Source organism: Symphalangus syndactylus, chromosome 8 (assembly GCF_028878055.3).
Source record: "Symphalangus syndactylus isolate Jambi chromosome 8, NHGRI_mSymSyn1-v2.1_pri, whole genome shotgun sequence".
Classification (NCBI taxonomy): Eukaryota; Metazoa; Chordata; class Mammalia; order Primates; family Hylobatidae; genus Symphalangus; species Symphalangus syndactylus.
The window spans coordinates 141,455,781-141,472,222 of record NC_072430.2 but is presented as its reverse complement, the minus strand read 5'-3'; the positions used below and the strand labels follow the sequence as shown (position 1 = coordinate 141,472,222).

At 46.3% G+C, this 16,442-nt stretch overlaps 1 long non-coding RNA gene across 1 annotated transcript; it reads left to right on the top strand.

The window, feature by feature from the left end:
• Positions 1-8,878: 8,878 nt before the first annotated feature.
• On the top strand, positions 8,879-14,486 carry LOC129487285 (uncharacterized). The gene is made up of 3 exons (XR_008659280.2): positions 8,879-12,422; positions 13,257-13,676; positions 14,091-14,486. It is a non-coding gene; the product is annotated as an uncharacterized lncRNA (long non-coding RNA).
• The last annotated feature ends 1,956 nt before the right edge of the window (positions 14,487-16,442 follow it).

The window sequence follows — 16,442 nt, the reverse complement described above, 5'->3', positions numbered from 1 at the left end:
CCAGCACTTTGGGAGGCCGAGGTGGAAGGATCCTTTGAGGCCAGGAGTTTGAGATCAGCCTGGGCAACATCGCAGGACCCTGTTTCTACAAAAAATAAATAAATTAGCCAAGCATGGTGGTGTCCTATAGTCCCAGCTAGTCGGGAGGCTGAGGTGGGAGAATCACTTGAGCCCAGGAGTTCAAGACTGCAGTGAACTATGTTTGCACCACTGCACTCCAGCCTGGGCAACAGAGCAAGACTCTATCTCTAAAACAAACAAACAAAAAGAGCCCAGGTTAGGAAGCTGTAGTATCTGGGTTTGCATTTAGCTCCTTCATGCATGCTGGCTAATCTTGGGCAAGTTATTTAAACTCTGTGTGCCTAGGTTTCCCTACCTTTAAAATAGTGATGATGAAGACAATGACGCCCAGACGCAGTGGCTCACGCCTGTAATCCCAGCACTTTGGGAGGCCAAGGTGGGTGGATCACCTGAGGTCAGGAGCTCAAGACCAGCCTGGCCAACATGGCGAAACCCTGTCTCTGCTGAAAACACAAAAATTTGCCTGGCATAGGGGCAGGCTCCCGTAATTCCACCTCTGAGGCAGGAGAATCACTCGAACCCGGGAGGCAGAGGTTGCAGTGAGCCGAGATCATGACACTGCACTCCAGCCTAGGCAATAAGAATGAAATGATGAAAGAAAGAAAAAGCAAGCAAGCAAGCAAGAAAGAAAGAAAGAAAGAAAGGAGGGAAGGAGGGAGGGAGGGAGGGAAGGAGGGAGGGAAGAAGGAAGGAAGGAAGGAAGGAAGGAAGGAAGGAAGGAAGGAAGGAAGAAAGAAAGAAAGAAAGAAAGAAAGAAAGAAAGAAAGGGAAGGAGGGAGGGAGGGAAGAAGGAAGGAAGGAAGAAAGAAAGAGAAAGAAAGAAAGAAAGAAAGAAAGAAAGAAAGAAAGAAAGAAAGAAGGAAACAAAGAAAGAAAGAAAGAAAGAAAGAAAAAGAAAGAAAGGAGGGAGGGAGGGAGGGAGGGAGGGAGGGAGGGAGGGAGGAAGGAAGGAAGGAAAGAAGGAAAGAAGGAAGGAAGGAAAGGAAGGAAGGAAGGAAGGAAGGAAGGAAGGAAGGAAGGAAGATGATGATGGTGATGGTGATATGTACGTTGAGAGCTGAGGTGAAGATTACCTGAGTTGATGTGTGTACATACTTAGAACGATGCTTATGCATTCTGTCTAAGTGTTAGTTCTTATTGTTATCAAAACATGTCTAAATATTAACATGAATTTGTTGTTTTAAGTGAGAATTTTCTGTCAGCACAGTAGTAGTGGGTGAGAGTCAAGAATTACTCTCTCTTAGATTAATCAGAAATTGGCTTTGGCTGGTCCTGCCTTCATATTTAATTTACAAATCTAATTTGAACAAACATCATTAAAATGAAAACCCAAATCCTAACTCCACATAAAAAATACACACTTCATACTTCAAAACCAAGTATAACAAAAGGAGTGTGTTCTCCTTCTGACTAAAAAATACTTTCATAGATAGTCTACTCTTTCTTACTGTAAGAACAAAATTGTGATGTAAATTAGGCCTTTTAATTCCAAATGCAAATTTATGAGGCAAACCTGGTGAATGTTTTATGAGACAAATGGTTACTATTGGAATAATTGATCTAGTCTTTCAGCGTAAGAGCTTAATACGCATTATAAAATTTTTAGAAACTACAGCAACCCCTGTACTTGCTAATCTTATTTATTAACTATCAAAATGTCTCCAGGCAATATAGTCATGTATCCCAAATTAACAACAGGTGATTGTTAAATATATTACTTTCCCATTTTAATGTTTCCCCTAATTGTCTAACACTTCTCTTAATTAAATATGCATTTGGTTAAATAGTGTATCAATAATATATTTATATTGTTCATCGTGAAATGCCATAAATTAATTTTACTTGAAGTATTTTATGGTACCCCTTGCACATACAACAGTTCCTTCGAAAAGGTGAAGGTTCGGTTTCTTAAGACACTTCTCATTAGAGAATTGTTGATTGTGGAGTTACAGATTCTATGTAGAACATTGTGTTGGAAGAACTTTATTACTGCTGAACCAATGGAAGTCCTACAGATAGGGTTTTTTAAAATTACGATCACTAAAATAGAACCAAAAATACAGCACACTAAATAAATAAATGAGTAATAATAGTGGAGATGTATTAGACTGTAGCCAGTGATACAGTTACATTGATTTCCATTTAACTTTGATACCATGTTGTCCACCCAACATCATGACAGTGATAGAAGAGAGGAAGGAGGAAGGGAGGGAGGGAGGTGGTCACTGTTGAAAAGAGAAAGCCAACCTTGGACTTTTCCCCAGAAATCCACAAACCTGTCCTTAATTTTATTCCAAATGCTCAATTTGTACTTAAACCTGTAGTGACCCCAGGGCCGTCTGGTAAGTTTGAAGGAAGTAAACTTTCCTGAAGCTCTTTCTCCACACATCCTAAGGAAGTGGAAAGTGAGCAATCTTTCTTTGAAGGGATTTTGTTCTCATGGGAATGTGACAAACCACTGCAGTTTTGTCCGATGTTCAAGCTTTATTCATGAAAGACATTGATTTTACTGCCTTCTCAGTAAGGTTTTAATAGTGATGTTTTCTCCAAGTTTGGATGTAAATGAAAATGATTTGATGATTCATTGAACTCTCCAGGGTCCTCCTCAGGTAACCCCAGGCCTAGGTAGATTTTGTAAATGGAGGGAGAGTAACTAGCTAGATCAAAGCTAATTTTGACTGAATTTTGTCAGGATGAAGAAATAGCCTCAATGCACTACAGCCTTCACATGTTCTCTGACCAAGTGTCTTCATTTAGGGACTCTTAGGCACAAAGTTTCGACCAATAGGTCATGCCAATGGAGGAGAAATCTCTCCAAACTTCTTCTCCATCCACTGGCAAACAGTGCCATTAACAGCTGCATTGAAAGCCATGGCATGCCAGGATCACCCTTGGTGACCACCAGCAGGGCCAGGTTGAAAGCAGTGCTTGTGGCAACAGCTTGGAAACTTCAACGGTTGCAGGGAAAGAGTGAGGGCCTGCCAAGGCCTGGCCGGGAGGAGGAAGCCTTGGTTGCGACGGTTCTTCAAGAGAGACAGGTGATGCCATGATAGGTTATCAGTGAGGCAACTTCAAGACCTGAGCCAGCCTCCTGAGCCAGCAGGAACCCCGTTTTCAGTGCCCCTGCGAACATTCTTTTTTTATTGTTATTTATTTATTTATTTATTTTCGAGACAGAGTCTTGCTCAGTTGCCCAGGCTGGAGTGTACTGGCATGAATCTCAGCTCACTGCAACCTCTGTCTCCCAGGTTCAAGTGATTCTCCTGCCTCAGCTGCTGGAGTAGCTGGGATTACAGGTGTGTGCTGACATGCCAGGCTAAGTTTAGAATTTTTAGTAGAGATAGGTTTCTGCCGTGTTGGCCAGGCTGGCCTCCAACTCCTGAATGCAAGTGATTCACCCGCCTCAGCCTCCCAAAGTGCTGGGATTACAGGCCTGAGCCACCGTGCCCTGCCGAAAAATCATCTACTCAGGGATCTACTTATACCCTTCATGCTCAAAGCAGGTAGTGCCTACAGAAGTGAAGGCTGCACCAGCAATTTACGTGAAATATACATATGTTGCTTCTCTCGTCCACTTTATAAAAATCTTAAACAAAGGCCAAATAGGTGAGGATTTCAATAGGTACATTTCACAAGATTTGTGATTTCATAAATGCTCATCTTTATATACATTTGTATGAGTTTAATGTCATCTAGAGCATTTTTTGTTTAAGCAATAGCTTAGAGATCATTAAAGTCAGAAGAAAAAGGCAATCTAAGTCATCAGAAGGAAAATTTATTTTCAACATAGCATTACAGAAATATTTCCCCCTTTGCTGTACTCTGTTTATTAAATCAGGTGCCTACCTCCCTTGATTTCCCCTAATCCACTGCCTACAGCCCTCAGCTTTATGGGGCATCTCATAGATTCCTGTCGGCACTTCATGTAATTGGTATTTTCTGAGGGTTGTTGACGATCCACAGCTGGCGTTCTGGCTGAAAATATGAAACATGCTGTCAAAGGTGGAGCGAACATCTATGGAGCTTCTGCTCTATGCCGTGCACTGTGCTTGAAGTTTGCTTTTCGGTGGAATCTACCGTTGCCACTGCCAATAATAACAATATACCCTTTCCAGTGGAAGCATTAGTAGTAGGCCAGGATTCTTTATCTACAAGCTCTAATAATACAAACATTCAAGCCTATCCGAAATGCCAGGTTGCATCTCTCAATAAATATCTGGATCCTTTTTTTAGTAGGTCGATGCAACTAAACGCCACTTCCCAGCATTCATTGAGCACTCACATGCCAGGTACATGCAATTCTCACCAAACCCTATGTACAAAGCTCTCTTGCCTCCACTTGACAGATGAAGAAACAGACTGGAAAGGTTCAGTGAATTAGCTGCTGTTTCACAGCTAGGAAGAGGCAAAACTAGCATTTGAACCTTTTTAACTTCAAAGCCCCTCTCACGATGACTGAAGCTATAAAAGCTCCTTGAAAGAGAGAGAGAGAGAGAGAGAGATTTAATCATCAGAGATTGTAAAAATAAGAAAATTTTTTTGTGAAACTAGAAGTGTTTTGATAAAATTGGAAAATAAGATTTTCTTCGCTGTCTTCCCATGGCCGTCCTGCCAGCCATCTGGCAGCCATCAGCGCCTAGCGCTGTCTCTATCCCCAACCCACCCCCAATTGATACGAAGGGAAGTGCTGGGAAGGGAGGTGCATGGTCCCTTTAAATGATACAGAGGGGCTGGGCAGGTGCAGTGGCTCACTCCTGTAATCCCAGCACTTTGGAAGACCAAGGCAGGCAGATCACCTGAGGTCAGGAGTTGGCCAGCCTGGCCAACATGGTGAAACCTCGTCCCTACTAAAAATACAAAAATTAGCTGCATGTGGTGGCTCATGCCTGTGATCCCAGCTACCCAGGAGGCTGAGGCAGGAGAGTGGCTTGAACCTGGGAGGCGGAGGTTGCAGTGAGCTGAGATTGCGCCACTGCACTCCAGCCTGGGCAACAGAGCGAGACTCCGTCTCAAAAAAAAAAAATAAATGAATAAATAAATGATATGGAAGTGGGAAGGCAAGTGCTGTGTAGAGGAGGGAGTGGTCCTTGGCTAGGGCCCCATCCCCAGGCCAGTGCCCCGGGGCCTAGGTGAAGACTGGCATTTTTGTTTTCCTGTCCAAATGTTGCATTTCCCAAGACCACCCTGACTGCCACACCCCCATCTTGTGCCTATAAAAACCCTGAAACCCCAGCAGGCAGACACGCAAGCAGCTGCACGTCGAGAGGAGCACATCAGCAGAACACACGAGTGGCTGGACATCAAGAGCACACCGACAGGCACCGGCAGAACGACACAGAGTTTGCCTGGAGCAGTCAGAGAAGGGGTGGGCCACCAAGTGGCCCGACTCCAGGGGAAAACCATCTCCCTTCTGGCTCCTCCATCTGCTGAGAACTACTGCCACTCCATAAAACCTTGCACTCATTCTCCAAGCCCATGTGTGATCCAATTCTTCCAGTACACCAAGGCAAGAACCCCAGGATACAGAAAGCCCACTGTCCTTGCGATAAGGCATGGGTCTAACTGAGCTGACTAACACAAGACCCCTATGGACGGCTAAACTAAAAGAGCACCCTGTAACACACGCCCACTGGGGCTTCGGCTGTAAACATTCACCCCATTCACTGCTGTGGGGTTGGAGCCCCACAGCCTGCCCTGTCTCTATGCTCCCCTAGAGGTCTGAGCAACGAGGCATTGAAGCAGCGAGTCACACCACCATCACACGTCCTGCGAGGCGGACGGGGAAACCTTTCCTGTTTCACAATCATAGCAACAGAAAGAAAGCCCTTGCTTAGGCTGCTCTCCACCACTTAGAGGTCTCTTGAACACTCTTCCCACTTTGACTTCTTTCCTCTGTGCCCTTTTCTCTAATTCATAAGCACTGATCAGCTAATAAGCTATCCTTCTCAAACAACATATTCTATTTCCACTAGGCTTTTCTGGAGCCATTATTCCTTAATCCAAAGACGTAACTGGAACATCAGATATCTCCTGAAGTGTGTTGTTTCAGTATGATGTGCATTTTGGTTAGCCTGGCCATTCAGTCTCTGCAATTCATTGGAAAATTGCTTGTCTCAACCACCTAAGCTGGCCGGAATAATTGTACATCTCTAGGGAGATGGTAGCTCCCTATCTTTTCCCACCATCTTCTAGGAGAGTTCAGAGGAGAAGATATATCTTACTTATCACAAGGCTACTAAACTTGTAAGTAGCCAACACTTTGTACAGAAAACACCCCAGATGTTTCCAAGTGAATCTTGGGAAGTGAGCATTTAGGAGGCTCTGTTTGATCCATGAACACTCATGATACTTTGACTTTCTCTGACCCTGTAAATAATACAGCTGTGGTAGATAAGCCGAGCAACCCTGGGAAAAGCTCTTGAGGTCTTCATGGGAGCTTTGAAAGGACGCCGGGCAGCACGGCTTCCTTTCCTACAGCCGTTGTGCTCCCAGGGCTCTCCCATTGATATCTGCCACTACAAACAAGTTGAGTTTCCTGGAAGAAACGTCAAGCTCCCTATAGAAGAGGGCTGAAGCAGGGTTCTTCATTGTGTTATCTTTCTATGTACTGTTTGGTTTGTCTTCTAGGATAACAGAACTTCAAGAGGAAAGGACAGTGAGAGACCATGACTAAAGAATTACTCCGTGAACAACTCAGGAGGACCAGCTATGATTTCACTCTCATTCAAAAAAGAGAAATAATATTTCTTTCAGCTGCTACCCATAAAATATTTTTGAATGTGTGTACAATGTTCATGCTGTAATGGCTGCTGTATCATGAAGGAGGTGTTGACACCTCGTGGGTGGCTTTTCACAATCCCCTTGGACACAGATTGGGGGATTGATGGCCCCATCCCCTCATTTTCCACACCAAGGGGCAGTTGGGATATGCGTAAAAGCTCATTCTTTAGTTAGGACCTGTTGCTATAAATCTAGCATCAAGAGTATCACTATTTTCTAAACACTTTGCCAGACAGCCTTCGGAGTATAATTTTCTGAAGTTTATAAAGCATAACTCATACACATACCTAGTGACCACGTTCTGAAGGTATATTTAACTCCTGCATGAGGGAACAGGCAGGATGAAAGTGGGTTCTAAGGAAGAGACTGGCATATATGATCAATGGGGAAAAATGATGAGTAAGCTTGAAACCGCCTTTGCAAAAATTATAACCGAGGAGATTATGACAGTGAAGGAGATCAGACCTAACCGACCCCATCTTGCTTCTAACCTTTAAGCTGTCCTTATTCATTCCTGGGTGTAGGCTGAACTAACTTTGGGAAGGAATTCGTTCATGGTTTGACTCTGAAACAAAAAAGTTGATAATAGCCCTTTCCCGAAAAGACCCCCTTCTTGCCTGGGGACCAGTCTGCCTTTGTAGGACCAACAAATTAACTACAAGATTAGAAATTACAGTTTAGGGGTCCTGCAGCCTCTAACTCCAAGAGTCTGACCCTCCCCACATTGCTCCTGGGGATAACATCACTATTATAAAGCCTAAGATCAGTGCTTGAGATATTTTGCAGACCCTCCACTGGATGGATCAGTTGACACCACCCAGACCCGTAATCTGGATCAACCAGTTCTGCCATCCCACCTAGGAACAGAAACAGCAAGAAAAACTCACTTTGACCCTCTATGATTCCATCTCCAACCTGACCAATCAGCACTCCCCACTTCCCAAGCCCCTGCCTGCCAAATTATCTTTAAAAACTCTGATCTCCAAATCCCAAATGCCTGGGGAGGCTGATTTGAGTAACAACACAACTATGGTCTCCTGCACAGCCAGTTCTGTGTGAATTACTCTTTCTCCATTGCAATTCCCCTGTCTTGATAAATTGGCTCTGTCGAGGCAGCAGGCAAGGTGAACGCATTGGTCAGTTACAAGACTACAAAGTTAGAAACAAAACTGGCAATGCCCCATGGGTCAAAAATAATCAATTAATTCATAACACTTGACTTGATTAAGTTTTCTACTGGACAGAAACAATTTGCAACTTTTCCTTCCTGTACATTGTTTGACTGCCACGTCAATTGTAAGTATGAAATCAAATTTTAAAATAATTATTTTAGAGCTTCAGATACACCTTACATGGGCTTGTTAGATTGTTAGACACTGCTTAGTGACATTGAAAGAGCACACAATACTTTTTTTGCCTTATTTCTAAGTTGTCGGTATCCTTTTCTTAACACTTCTTTTCTGTGATTCTATGCAAGACAATTGTTGATGAAATGGGATTTTCTGGATGGGAAGTCTGTGTACTTTACTGAAACCTCTTCCTCCAGTTCTGTCTTTCAAGTGGGATTCTGTGAGCTGACTCATGACAGCTGAGCATCATCGGAGATTGGCTTCAATGGTCCTCAATGTGCATAACATAAATAGCAATTTCTACCATCATTCAATAGCACTTGTGGGTCCTTTTATATGGAGTATATAAAAGTATTTGCAGGTCTTGGTTTATCTGTCCCCACATGACATACCTATAGAACAGGTATTTTCATTCCAGCTACTTATTATAAATATTTAATAAGTAGGCTAATGGTTTGGAATTCTATTTCTCTATTTGCATGAGTCAAATAACAGACCAAATTCTTTCAAAAAGAGGAGATGTTAACATACCAAAAGAAACTGAAACAAGAGCAGTGAACCCACGGTGCCCTCCAGAAACACCTGCCAACAATGGGGCAGAGTGTCCAGCTGCCTGGCCAGTGTGTGCAGGGGCGGGGCCCTTCCTGTTCACAATGGCTTTGCCTGGCAGTTAAAATGCAAATGGAGGGCAGACTGAGAGTGCATCAACCTCTCACATCTCAGAGCCTAAAAGGCGGCCTTTCAGTGCCTTCTGTTCAAATTGCAAATTCTCTTCCTTTATCCCCCAAGGCCTGGGAGACAGTTCTGAATAATTCTTCCCCAACAAATTGGCTTTCCTCTTCCCAGCAACAAAAGCCCTTACCGGTTTTAAAAGTGCAAAGAACAAATTTTATTCAAGGGTCTTAAGGCAGATGAAGGTTCACAGAAACTGCAAGGGCAGTTCCAGAGCCTCCACGTACGACCGTGTCCCTTTAACGACTGGTCCTTATAGGAGGCCAGCAACAGTATCCTATTTTCCTGTACAGGCCTGGGATTCCCAGTAATTTCTTTGCATCAGCTTTGTAAGCACAATTACCCAGAGTTCCCAAGAATTGGGACATTTCCAAGAAATTGCCTAACGGGTCAGAGGAGTGCTGTCAAATGAGATGGACCATCTTAAAATCAAAACGTGGGTGGATTCTGCTCATTGCTGAGCATTTCACTTCCATTCTGAAAAGTCTAAGAACGTCACTCCAGGAGATACAATGTCAAGGGCTCCCACCACTCTTCATCATTGCCCAAGTCGTAAGAATCATCCCCCAAATCCCTTCTATTTCTCCAAGGTAGGGTAACGCAGGACTGGGTAAGCCTGTTAGGGCAGGTCAGGTTGGCACATACAGAGGAGGAACTCAGACAGACAGACAGTGACAGGGGACCAGCGGCACTGTGTGCTCATCACCACCCTCAGGGATTCAAGGGCCTTGTCCTGGTACCTGCGTCACCTTCTGAAATAAGTGCTACTGAGGTTCATGGCCAAGACCCTTCCAGGAAATTCAGAAAGAGGTTGGCGTCAGTGGGAAAATAGTCTGTGACCCAGAAGGCGTTTATTCAACAAGGTGCAAGCTGACAACATGTTTCTTTGCTCTGGACACTGGAATTAAACTCTTAAGAGACCCTATTCTTTTCTGATGACTGCTTCTTTGGAAATGGTACAGCTTGGATTTTCAGGGCAAGAAACTCATGTTTTCTTGGCTTGCTGAACTGAATAACAAAAGAAACAGACACGGGGACCTGTCTGCAGCCTAAAGTTTGTTGTCAAAAGAAATAATTAGAAAAGTGCTTCTTCAATTTTTAACCATCCAACTGATCCCAACTGTCCAGCCCTTCCCCAGGCAGGGAGATCACAAGGGCTTTATTACCTGTGCTCTCAGGGTAATGAGGCTTTCGTCCTGCTCACCCACAGCCTCCTGTGGTCAGGTCAAGGCCCCACCTCTTCAGCTTCTCACGTACCACTCCCTCGGCTGCAGTCCTGCCCTGGGTAGGAGGAGTCCTATAGGATGGGCAGCTGTCTTGTTTTGCTTTGTGCACACACCTGGCCAAGGTGGTGGTCTGCTTTCTGCTCAGGGTCTCATGAGTGTTCCATGAACTCACACCCATCAATCTCTGGCCATCAAGACTCAAACAAGCCCCTCAGGTTGGCAGAGATTGGAGGACCGACCTCATGTCATCCCCCCCATTTTCCACATTACCGCCAGTTGAGAATTTTAGCCCCCATGATCAGATGGGTGAGAAATAGCCCGTCTTCATTTTCTTCAAATTAGCCTGACTCTGACTCCACACCAGGCAGGAGAGGACTGAGCCTCATGGCTACTGGCCCTTCCCCATCTTCCGAGGCTTCCTCTTGCCCCCTCAGGAGAAGGGCCTTAGACATTCCACCATTATGTGTGTGGTCTGGCAGCTTTCTGCCCTATGCTCCTATGGAACTGGGAGCCTTGGACAAGACAGAGTGTCTGATGCTGAGACGTCAGCCTTTTAAATGTACTCACGGGTGCTGAGGAGGCCTGGCCTCCTCCTGGGGATGCAGACAGGGAGCGAGACGCAGGCAACCCCTGCCCACAGGCTCTGTGAACCTCAGATCTGTTCTCAGTCCAAGAAACGCAATTCCACTTCCCCTTCACCTCTCTCACTCCGGGACACTTTGCACTACCTTTTCAACGGGCTTAAAAGAGTGGAGGAAAAATTGTCTTCAGATAACTTTAAACAGTTTTAAAACAGAAAATTTAATTACAGGGACTTCCTAGATGTTAGAAGAAAGCTCCAGTTAGCTCCAGGTAGCTAGGAAGTAGGAAGAGCCCACCTCTTCTTGGAATGTGGAAGAACACACATGAACTCTTATCTCATAAAATCCAATAGTCAACTACGACATGGTTTGTGTGAGTGAAAAGACCCCAGAATGAGACCACCTCAGTGAGCCTGTGCCTGGTGGTCTCAGGGCATCCCCCTCCTCCCATCCACCCCTGCTCTGCCCTGTATCATGGGGGTCTGGCCTCTGCAGGCTATGAGCCCTGGGTTCCTGTGTCTCTGGCTTCTGACTGGGCTGGGCCAATGGGAAGCCTGGAGGGACATAGGTGTGTACAGGAGTCCGGGTGGGCTTCTTGACTCTCTTTGTTGGGCTGTCTTGCCTGGAGGCTCCTTCCTTCTACAAGCCAGCTCCTGCCACAGAGACCCACCCTGGTTCTAGCTTCCCTTCAGTGAGTCTGATTCCTGGGCTCTGATAACTGCCTCCTTCCTTGTGCATCCGAGAGGTGGTAGCCACTTCCTGATGCTGTGGACACCAGGGTTGCCTCAATGTCTCTTGTCTGACGTTTTGGCTCTTCTACGATCCAGGAAGTCCCTGTAATTAAATTTTCTCTCTTATAAAACTTAGGATGACTGTTTATCCTCATTGGATCCTGACTTAGCCACTTACTACTATGAGGTTGTGGTCAAGCTTCTTTCTCCCACTGTGCTCAGTTTCCTCATCTGGAAAGTGGGATAATAATGGGTTCTTCCTTAGAGAACTCACCCCAGAGTGAGTTAAATAAGATAATACTCAGAGCTTGTTACTTGGAACTGACACAGTAATAAGTGGTAGTTTTTGGAGTCTGTACCAGAGAGTCCTGAGGTGTGGGCTGAAGGTGATCTTTGGTGGTGCCTGTTCACTGGATTCAACAACTGCCAATCGCAGAGTGAGGAAGTTGTTCACTTTTCAGGTGATTCTGTTTTTTTCTGTCTCTCTTCTTCTGGACACAATAAAAGCTGTTCTCTGTTCCTAGTATGTCTTTAGAACTTGGAGTCTCCATGACCACGGGAGAAAGAGCAGTTCTCAGATTGAGGAAGTAGAACCTAACAGCATTGTTCTGTTTACATGGAATTTGCTTTTACAGCCAACTTCTACTGATGGCAAATGATACAGTTTTCCATTTCTGGAGGTGATAAAAAGTTATTTTACTAATGAATTCATTTAAGTTTTTTTTTTTTTTTAAAGATCGACTTGGAAAAACAGAAGTAAAAGAGTGCAATTGGGAGGAGCTTGATGACCTGAGCTTGGAAAGCCTTTCCTGCAGACGTGTTCTGGGGCTAGTGGGTTGAATTGGGACACAGAACAACAAAGACGGTTTCTGCCTTCAAGGAGTACACGGTTCTCAGCCAAGTTCAACAGGAATAATATGACAGAACATAATTAAATAGCAAGTAATTTGTTACAGATGCAAATTCTGGAAAAGTTCAAAGACGCATGGGCCAATGGGGTCGGGAGAAGGCAGGATGGAGGAGGCGACTTAACAGGAGGGATTCTCGGTGGTGGGCACAGGTGCAGAGAAACAGGGACCTGGGTTAGGTGAGCGACAGAGAGCTAGCGTAACGGTGTGGCAAAAACGGGTTTTGAGTTTCTGGGGTAGAGATCCAGGTTGGTGTCAGGGGTGCTGGGGGGTTCTGGGAAGGAAAACGATGACAAGTTGAGGGCAGGAAATGTGGAGTTCTGCATCATTAAGCGTCAGTTTCACGGGATGCTGTAGACCTCGCAGAATCGTTTTTGGCTGTGGTGTGCAGGAGGGGTCTGAGGCTGAGCCACTGCAGAAGGACTGGCCAGCTGGGAGGCTGGGAGGCAGATGCTGTCAACCTGGTGTGACCCTGTCCCTGCAGAGAGAGAGCCAGGGAAGGGGCCAGGTGAGCAGGGCCAGGGGGCAGCAGCGCCATCATCCAGGGCGCTCAGGGGTTAAAGCCTCGTCTGGGGACACAGTGAGGAGCTGATCTGGGAAGGAAGAGGCTACATAGTTCATATCAGACCACACACACACACACACAAACACACACACACACACACACACACACACACACCAGAGATCCAACTCTTTCTTCCTACAGTTTCTCACCAGGAAAGGAGGTCATGGCTGGGTTGAAGAAAGTGAGGCAGGAGTGTTTTCCTTGCAAGGGACATTTGTGTGGAGGGGTCTGTCCCAAGGGTGCCCATATCAGGCAAAGGTTCTGTCTGTGGGATCGCTGATCCATCTGATCTCCTTTCTGCAGGAGGCTTGCTCTCCCTCATGGAGACGCATTTGCATCTAGAGGGAAAATTGTGAGTAAAAGCAATGACTACAAAATGCACATGTGGATTCCACCGTGGAAAAGTGGGGAGCCCGGGGCTGGGCACAGCATCCGAAATGAAGGTGTGTCACAGGACAGTCGCATGCTCAGGCTGCCTCAACAGAGAAATAGGTGAAGGAGAGCATTTCTCTTTCCACAACTAACAAGAATCCTGTCTTAACGCGAACTGTTGTTGTTGTTGTTGTTGTTTTTCTTTTTTTTTTTTTTTTTTTGAGACGGAATCTCACTGCGACACCCAGGCTGGAGTGCAATGGCGCAATCTCGGCTCACTGCAACCTCCCCTTCACTTCCCAGGTTCAAGTGATTCTCCTGCCTCAGCCTCCCAAGTAGCTGGGATTACAGGTGTGCACCACCATATCTGGCTAATTTTTGTATTTTTAGTAGAGATGGGGTTTCACCACACTGACCAGGCTGGTTTCAAACTCCTGATCTCAAGTGATCTGCCCACCTCAGCCTCCCAAAATACTGGAATTACAGGCGTGAGCCACTGCTCCCCGACTGTTTTCCTTTTAGTTTTAAATTTGGTAGTCAGGATTTTATATTTTGCTGCAAATGACATGAAAAAATTCAAAGAATCACATAAAATCGCGCCCTCCCCTGCCTGCTGTGACTTGCCATCTATCAGTGGCACCAATCTCCAGTGGTGGCCATAACTAAACAGCCCATGCTCCTCAGCAGGGCCGCACACGTGCAATGCAGTTGCAATGTGTAACACAAATACGCAACATTTACAGAACAAATTTTCCTCTTTTCCAGAAACTATAAACATTGAAAGGAATGCTGGGGCCTCCAAAATCTGCAATTACATTTCTCATAAATGGCAACTCATTGTCATCCTGCAGACGTGGATTAACCCACAGGACGGGGTCTGAACCGGGAACACTTGCAGGTTAACAGCAGCAACATCCACTCCAACAGAATCACCCCCATCGCAGTGAGCAATGAGCAAAAACATGGCTCAGAAACAGTTTCCCCAGATGTTCAATAAAGGACATTTAAATGAGACATTTACCATCTGGTTAATAACACAGCATTGAGTGGGACTTGGTAACAATATCCCAATACGTAAGCTTTTAAAATCAGTTCTTTTCCCTGAGCATAAAACTGCTTCTCCATCTGCCCTATGAAAACAGGCAATAAATAAATGTTTGTTCAACCTCATCCCTGTCAAAGTCATCATTCTTTACGGGGAAAAAAAAAAAATATATATATATATATATATATACATATGTGTGTGTGTGTGTGTGTACGTATATATATATGTATATATTTGTGTGTGTGTGTGTGTATATATATATAAACTGTTTCCACTGTGGGTTAAACAAAACTATCTGCAACATGTGCAATGATCGGCCTTTGCCACAGCACATGGGAGACAGGAAGTCAGAGCTGCCAACAAATCCCCACCTTGTTAATTGTATCAGAGCCACAGATAATCTGAAAACAGGAAAGATGCTATAAATGGTGGTTCTGTTTGTGGATCCATCTTGCAGTCAGTTTGACCAGCATCTACCCAGCCAGAGGGCAGGAGAGGGCAGGGCTTGAGATATCTCTAAATTCCTCTTTTCCTTTGCTTTCTAAGTCCTCATCCTGCTGGGCTTGCAGCCTCTCTTGGGGTGCCTTCAGCCTCCCCCCATTCCACCCTGTAGGCCAAGTGGTGCTGAGCCTTCCACTATGGGCTGTGGTCACTCTGGGGCCACTACACATCCAAGGTCTGCAGCCTCGAGAGGGCCCTCAACACAGCTCATCCACCCTTCCTGCTCCACACAGGCCCTTGCACCAATGGATCAGAGTGGGTGAGCAAGGTGACGTGGAACGTGCATGTGAGGTGCTGTGAGCAGGGCCCAGCACCCAGGGTGCACACCAGGGATGAGGAGGTAGGAGGGGGCTCCTGCAGTCACCCTGAGATGACAGGAGCAGACGGGATGGTTTTGGGCAAACAGGGCCTGTGGTCACTCCCTACGTAAGCACTAGCTATTGCTATTATCCACCTCGTCTCCCTCAAATCTCCTGCCCATATCTGCCCCATCCTGCTGTACATTGAGCATGGACTCCACCTCCTGGGCGAATCAGAAGCTGAGACTGGAGGGGCCCCACACATGCCTGCCGTGGCCTGCACTACCTGCTCTCTGTGTGAGGGGTTCCTTCTCCCCTGATGCCCTGCTCTCTCTCCAGCTGCCACCAGCACCCCAAGCAGGTCCCCGCAGCCTTGTCTAGGGTAGGATTGGGAGACAGACGGGCACAGGGCCACTCACAGGATGGGAGCCTTGGGCTGTAACTAAGCTTCTGCCAGTGTCTTCTCCCTAAACTGCACAGGGAGGGCAAGGGTGGGACCTGCCTGGCGGAGGGAGGGTTCAACTATCTGGAGGAGCACGTGGCTGCAGTGAATGCTCAATAAACATGAGCTGCCGGCAGCACCATCTCCTCCCTGGGAGCATCTCTGGGTTCTGACTCGTCCCCCACGTCCCTGGTTCAGGGTATTTTATTTCCTCCTCTCCACTGCTCTATGCTATAAGCACCACTGATTATCTAAGAAACGGTGCAGAGCAGCTCCTCCACTCCCGACTCTGGGCTTGGTGCTCGGGATACGATCGGGGCCGAATCATCCACAACTCCTGATCCTGGGGGCGTCCCTGTGGCAAAGGAACAGATGGGAACTGGATAGGCAGGCATCTAATCTCATGAGGGCAAGAGGGGACGTATGGGACGGTGGGTCCAGAGAAGGCTTCCAAGGGGGAGGTGATCAACTGCAAGGCAAGGAGAAGCAGCCAAACCTTTCTAGGAGGATTCAGCAGCAAATGCACAGAAGCCCAGATAGTAAGGATCCCTGCCCACTCAAGGGGAAGGGAAGGATAGAGAGGCAAAGTCTGAGTGAGCCCGTGGGAGCAGGGAGAAAGCAGCCCTCTGTGTCTTCCGTGGAGGCTCCGACAGCTGCAGAGTGTCTGGAGGTGGACACAGAGGAGCACGGGATCCCACCGCAGTGGACTGTGCTGAGTCACGCTGGAGAGGTGGCTGAAGGGCAGCTGCTGTGCGGCTGGAAGGAAGGCGGCCACACTTCTTGGCTGGACTGGCCAGTCTTGGATAAAAGCACCATAGCCATGGCTATGA